Source organism: Eucalyptus grandis, chromosome 11 (genome assembly GCF_016545825.1).
Source record: "Eucalyptus grandis isolate ANBG69807.140 chromosome 11, ASM1654582v1, whole genome shotgun sequence".
Taxonomy (NCBI): Eukaryota; Viridiplantae; Streptophyta; class Magnoliopsida; order Myrtales; family Myrtaceae; genus Eucalyptus; species Eucalyptus grandis.
The window spans coordinates 11,814,694-11,820,964 of NC_052622.1; the positions used below are offsets into that span (position 1 = coordinate 11,814,694).

The window sequence follows — 6,271 nt, forward strand, 5'->3', positions numbered from 1 at the left end:
GTCGAAGCAATTAGCGAAAGGCCAGAACAAAGCAAAACAATCTGTCAAACTGCAAAGCTAAATTGCCAAAATACCAAATGCTTATCAATAATCACAAGGGCCTTCTCGTAATTTCTCGGCAGCTTCACTCTTTCCCACAATTTGTCCGGCATGTGAGCCCTTTCTATTGAATTCATATACAAGTAAAAGACACCTGCATAGTAGACCCGAGGAAAAAAAAAAAGAACGAAGAAGATATACTTAGACACTAGTTTAAAGTCAAAGCAAAAAACAATCAATTGCCGAAGCAATCAAAATAACTTTGGAACTAAAAATCTCATGTCAAACCGGTTTGTTTATACCATATACTATTAAGGATTTTGAAAGACATGGGAGAACTTAAAAAAATCCCTGTCATGAGGACAGTTAAAACACAATACCGTCATGGTCACGGATAGTAGCATAGCGGCTGTTAGCTAGAGGGCAGGAGCTCCTATTACAAATCCCTGTTACGTTGTATTCATTTCGACAAAATATTCCAGTGGTAATCCTACAAGATCAAATTAGAAGCAACTACAGGTAATTCTTGCTCAAATTGGAAAGGAGAAGTAATGTGATAAGGTGAGATCATTTCGGGTTAATTGAACTCACTTGGCCATATAACTACAATGTTGTGCCGAATGACTTGCCAGATAACCTCATCGTGCTGCATCTCTAACTAATAATTCGTTCTCCAACCCAATTATTCAGCTGCTTGTATGGCTTTAGATATTTAGCGCTTGATTATCTTCAGTGTTAACCTCTTAGTACCTCACCTTGTTGTTGGAGGGCAAGAAACCTGCAAGGGCAGATATGCCCTTCTATTGGTAGATCACAACGGCATCCTTGATATAAGGTCGAAATCAAGCTGAGTTGAGTGGACAAAATCAGATAATCAAACAAGACTCGATCCATATACTCAACTCGAACACGCACACACACACATGAAGACAAAAGAGAGCATAGTATGATAGCTTAGAAGAATGCAGACGTGCCATCAAGCTGAGTACACAAGTCGGAAGCTCGAACTCGACTCGACTCATAAACTCAATACACTCAAGTTCAAATATCACTTTCCGTGCGCTTGCACTTGACACGAAAATATATTTAGCAAGCTTGAATTAACCTGACTCAATCTTTGCAAAACTCATAATTGAGCTCAAACTCAAGCTTGCGCGACTCTCCTTCGCTTATTTTTTATTAGGGGGCACGCTTCTTCCCGCTTTTTATTAGTAAATCACCTTTGCTAACAAATTTTACTATTCTAATAAATTCACAGTTAAATGTTTTATGAATTTACATGACAGGTATCATTTTGAAGCAATATTCTTAACAAAATTCAAAACGGGAAAAAATTTAAAAAAAAGAGAAAAGAATGAAATCTTGATTTAATTAAAATCAAATTTCACATGAGAAAATTCAGTCTTTTATTAAATAATTAATTACCATTTTTTATTTCATTTATAGCAATTGCAGCCTTTATTTTTATGTGTTTTTTTAAATTTCCCACTTTCATGTATATTTCCCGTTGCATTGCAATCGATTTATCGAGAAAAGGTGATTTTCCATTAGAAGATAGCGAGACATCTCCCCCTCCAAAGAAAAAAATTTAAAGTATGGCATATGAAATCCTTTAAAATATATATAACGATAGATAGATTGGTAAAGACATTTTAGCTAATTAAAATGGTTTAGGCCTTTTTGTTTGGTCTCAATACAAGTAAGGTAAGCCCCTCAATATCTCAGATTCTGTTAATTTTGGTTCTCAAAGTTGCATTTGATAGATTAACCTAGAGAAAAAAAGAACTTACACTCGATTGACATTAATACTTCTGAAAGAATTGAGAAAAATTACACTTGACAATTGGGTCAAGAGCAAACTTACTCTCTATAGGTTGCTTTCTGGCTTAGTCTTTGAAGTCATGAACAAATTATTATTACACAGAAGTAACTGGGGAAAAAAATAAGAAAGTGGTCAGATGACTAATTTAAGTACTCTTTTTATTTTACACATTTGTATTAAATATGCATTTCTGGGAAAGAGTGGGAAAAATGTAAGATTATAAAATCATATTACCTAACTTTCCATATTCATCTTCTAGGGCTTCGATGAATTTGTTGTCGTCACCTTTTTGTGCAGTGATCTGCATGGAGCAAAGAATCCATACTGTTATCTTCTGTGCGTTCAAATTGTGGTTGGCTCGGATTCGGTCTAAAAAATCATGCCTGTAATCTCTCAAACTGGACTGCATTATCTACCACGTTTATTTTTACTTCCTTATATAAGCCTCAACCTGGAGTTGCCTCCACTTGAGGCAAATGACTTTATCAGTAGTAGCTTGTATTCTCCTACACACACTGAGATTTTCTCTATATGTCAGTACCTTAAAGTACACAGTGGAGACCATGTGAACTTGAGGTTTGGAAAAAGAATAATTCCAGCAAAACAATTGTTTGAGGTTTGGAAAAAGAATAAAAGTACTTTGATTAAGTGGTGTTTGCCCACCAATGTTAATGCTTAACGTAGATATGTGCTAATCAATGTGAGGACATTGGTGACCAGCAAGTTCTCTTTTCTACCGTTATTACATGATGGATTATGAATTTGTCGCGACCTCCCCGAAGCGGGTTGGACCACCTAAGGGTTCGGCTAATGGATTGTTAAGCCTAGACTTAACTCGGGCTCTCCCAAGCCCATACCAATTCGCGACTTAGGGTTTAAGTTCTTAATATGCAAATGATGTTTATCATGGAGTCGCCACTAATCTATTTTGGGTGGGTCGATTAGAAACCCAAGTAAAGTAATGGGAGAATTACTTCACTCCTACGAACCAGAGATTAAATGAGTTCGGGGGACTTGATTACGCTAGATTTCTCTAACGCCTTTTCGGTACCTTTTCTTTTTTATTTGAAAAAAATATTTTGCGAGCAGCTTGAATTGATTTTAATTTATCATCCTAACATGTGAGGTGATCATGCGGATGCGCAAACCACCAATTTAACACCCAAGAAAGCGATAAATAAATTGCATGACTTACCTCATAGCAACGAAAGCATCTGCATTGTTAGATCAGAATTCACATCAACAGACCTAGATATGATTTCCAATTAACAGGCAATTTCCCTTCTTTTTTTTTTTTTGGTTTTTACTTATTTAATGAGAATCATGCAATATGCAATGCATGCTACTAATCTAACATGGAATGGCATCACAATGTTTTCTAAACTACATGACGTGAATGAAATATATATATTTTTTGCGTTTTCTTAATGAACATGCAATAATTAAATATGCAAATCAAAATGACCTAATTATAATGACGGGCAATTTTTAATTAAATGAGCCTAATCCTACATGACGTGCCCATGATATTTCTATTCCTAAAAGTGCAATTTATCCTAAAAATTGAAATTAATTTATCTAAAGACAAATTTATGATATTCGAAATTAAAATTCCATCCAATTTAAACTTAGGATTAAGTCATGCTAAATCCTAATTTAAACTAAGATGTTATTTTAATCTAGCGATTTCTAACCTAAGATGCCAATTGATCTAAACTTAAAATGAGACATGCAATTCTTTTCTAAAATGCGTGATGATTTTTTATGAAAATTCGTAATTAAAAAAAACACAAAAAAAAAAACTACTAGAGTGAAAATTAAAGGGACATGTTATCTCTTCTAAAACATGCATTTTTAAAAGAAAGCCTATTATGCAGCCTACAAGAAACTAGCATCCTAAATTAATTAATTTTTTGGGGATTTTTGATATAAAAATTTGAAGTAAAAGTCTAATTGACACGTGCAATTCTAAAAACTAATATCCTAAATGCATTTTTGGATTTTTTTATTTTTTAAAAAAAAAACGAAATAACTAAATATGCTAACCCTAGCCCTAATCTAACTTGCATTTTTTTTTGAATTTTTATGCGAAACTATCCAATTCAATCAAGATAAGATTAATACCCAAAATTGACGAATCATATCTCGCGCATGAGATCGGGTTTGTCAATTTTAAATTAAATCCGAATCAAATCTCGGGCATGAAATTTGATTGTCAATTTTGTAAGAGATCGTGAGTCGGATTTCGAGCGCGAAAATCGAACTCCTAATCCCTAATTTGAGGGGTTATTCAATCATGCATTAATGAATAATCACGCTAAAAAACTATATAAAAGCAAACTATAAACTATATAAAAATAATAATAAGATAATAATAATAATAAAAAACTACCTAATGTTCCCCTTTTGCTTTTTTTCTTTTTTTTTTGTTTTCTTCTTTTTCTTTTCCCACGCACGGCTAGCTCGTGGGTCACCGAAGGCAGCGCTCCGGCGAGGACCGGCCACAGGCGAATCGGCGGCGGGCGGACCGGCGGCAGCAGCAGCAGGTCGCGGGTGGTGTGCTGCAGGCGTCGGGTCGCTGGTCGGAGCGGCACGGGCGGAGCAGCAGGCAACTTCGCTCGGGGGAGGCTCGGAGCGGATTTGCTGGGCGTCGGATGAGCGAGCAGGAACGAACGGCAGGCGAAACTCGGCTGCTGAGGGGCGTCCCTGGCGAAGCTCGGGCGCTGGTTCGGCTGAAGCGGATCACCGGCGAAGGTGGGGCATCGGACGTACGTGCGGTGGCTCGGCGTCCGGATCTGGAGCAGCGGAAGTGGCTCGGTTGGTCGCTCGGGTGAGGAGGTGCAGCGACCGTCTTCGAGCTAGAGCAGAAACTCGGAACAGAGCTGGGCGGAGCAGATCACGGACTGAGTGGGGGCAGCAGCAGCATTACTGGGACCTCGCGGGTTGCAAGTGTCTGTGACGGTAGCGCAGTGAAGGCAGAGGGGGTGTCGGCAGCTGCAACGAAGGGACGGTGGCGCGGGCGCGCAGAGGCGCGGCTGCCGGTGCAGGCGTCCTAGACGGTGCTGCTGGTGTTTGGACGAAGAGCAGCGTAGGCGCGGGCTGCTGGGCGTCGGTGAGGCTCGGGGTTGCAGTGGTGACGGCGTTTGGATCTCGCGAGTTGCAGTGGCGGCGGGTGAGGAGTGGAGGCGAGCAGATCGTGGGTCGTCGGGTTGAGGCCGGCGACGGGTGAGTGGGGCTCCGGCGCGGTGACGAGCTACAGAGGAATGGGGGACGCTGAAGCGGATCGGAAGCTGCTGGTCGTCACGGCCACAGTAGGGGCGGCGAACGGCGGTGCGAGCACGTGGGTGGTGCTCGCACAGGGGATGGCCGGCAGAGTGGTGGTGACTGGTGGTGCAGCTGGGCGGAGTTTTGCTGCTGAGGTCGAACGGCGTAGGAGCAGAAACCGTGGAAATCCAGGAGCGAAGAACTCTTGGAGAAGATGAACAGTAGGGGTCTTGTCTTCTCTATTTTCTTTTCTTTTTTAATCTCCTCTCTCTCACGTCTCACTCTCTGCAGTCTCTCTCTCTGCCTTTTCCCTTCTGTTTTTTAATCTCCTCCCTCATATTTTCTTTTGCAGGTTCTCTCCACGCGGACTCTCTTTTTAAATAGCTCTCACAATCCTCTCAAGGGAATTTTTCGTTCTCTCCCCCTCCCCCCCACAGACCTCTCGTATCAATTTTCTCCCCCTTTTGACGCGGCTTCTTGGGGTCTTATTTATAGGCCGTCCATCGCCTCTTGAAGATAGCCAACTTTATTGTGACAAGATGCAGCCACAGCTTTTCCAGAATTTAAGCTGAACTTTGCCCCTTTTTTATCTTCTCCAGACCCTTCTTTTCAGCCACCACTCCACTCTTCAGGAAATCTTCTTGCAGGCGCCTGTCCCATTTCGTGCGTGTATGTGCACACATTAATGAGGAGGTTTCTTCTTGGTGCCACCAAAACTGACATATTATATGATATTATGGGCATATTATAATAATACAATATGGGCATATTATATAATATATTATGGGCTGCTTTTGTTTCTTTGAAGATTTCTCCCGAATTCGCACTCCACCGAATTTGTGTATGCATGTACATGCATTAATCAGGAATAGACAATGGACGAGCGAGAGCTTCTTTGCTCATTTTTCTCTTATGCGTGTTCGGACTAGCAAAAACGGACCATCCTTTTTGTGCATTCGATCGACCACGAGCCCCTGCTTCTTGTTGTCCTCTTAGTACCAATGCAAATGCGACTACATGAAATGCAACTATTTTTTTTTTAAAAGGGAGTTAAAGATTAATCCCTAATTTTCTATGCAATTAATTACTAAATGATTAGTCAAAATTTAGGTGTCAACAGAATTCAAATACAAACAAAGTAAAAAT

The 6,271-nt window shown here is 40.2% G+C and overlaps 1 long non-coding RNA gene across 1 annotated transcript; it reads right to left on the minus strand.

Moving 5' to 3' along the window:
• Positions 1 to 158: 158 nt before the first annotated feature.
• LOC120289315 lies at positions 159 to 695 on the minus strand. The gene is made up of 3 exons (XR_005547242.1): positions 631 to 695; positions 420 to 529; positions 159 to 193 (listed from the first exon to the last, which is right to left on the minus strand). It is a non-coding gene; the product is annotated as an uncharacterized LOC120289315 (long non-coding RNA).
• Positions 696 to 6,271: the final 5,576 nt, after the last annotated feature.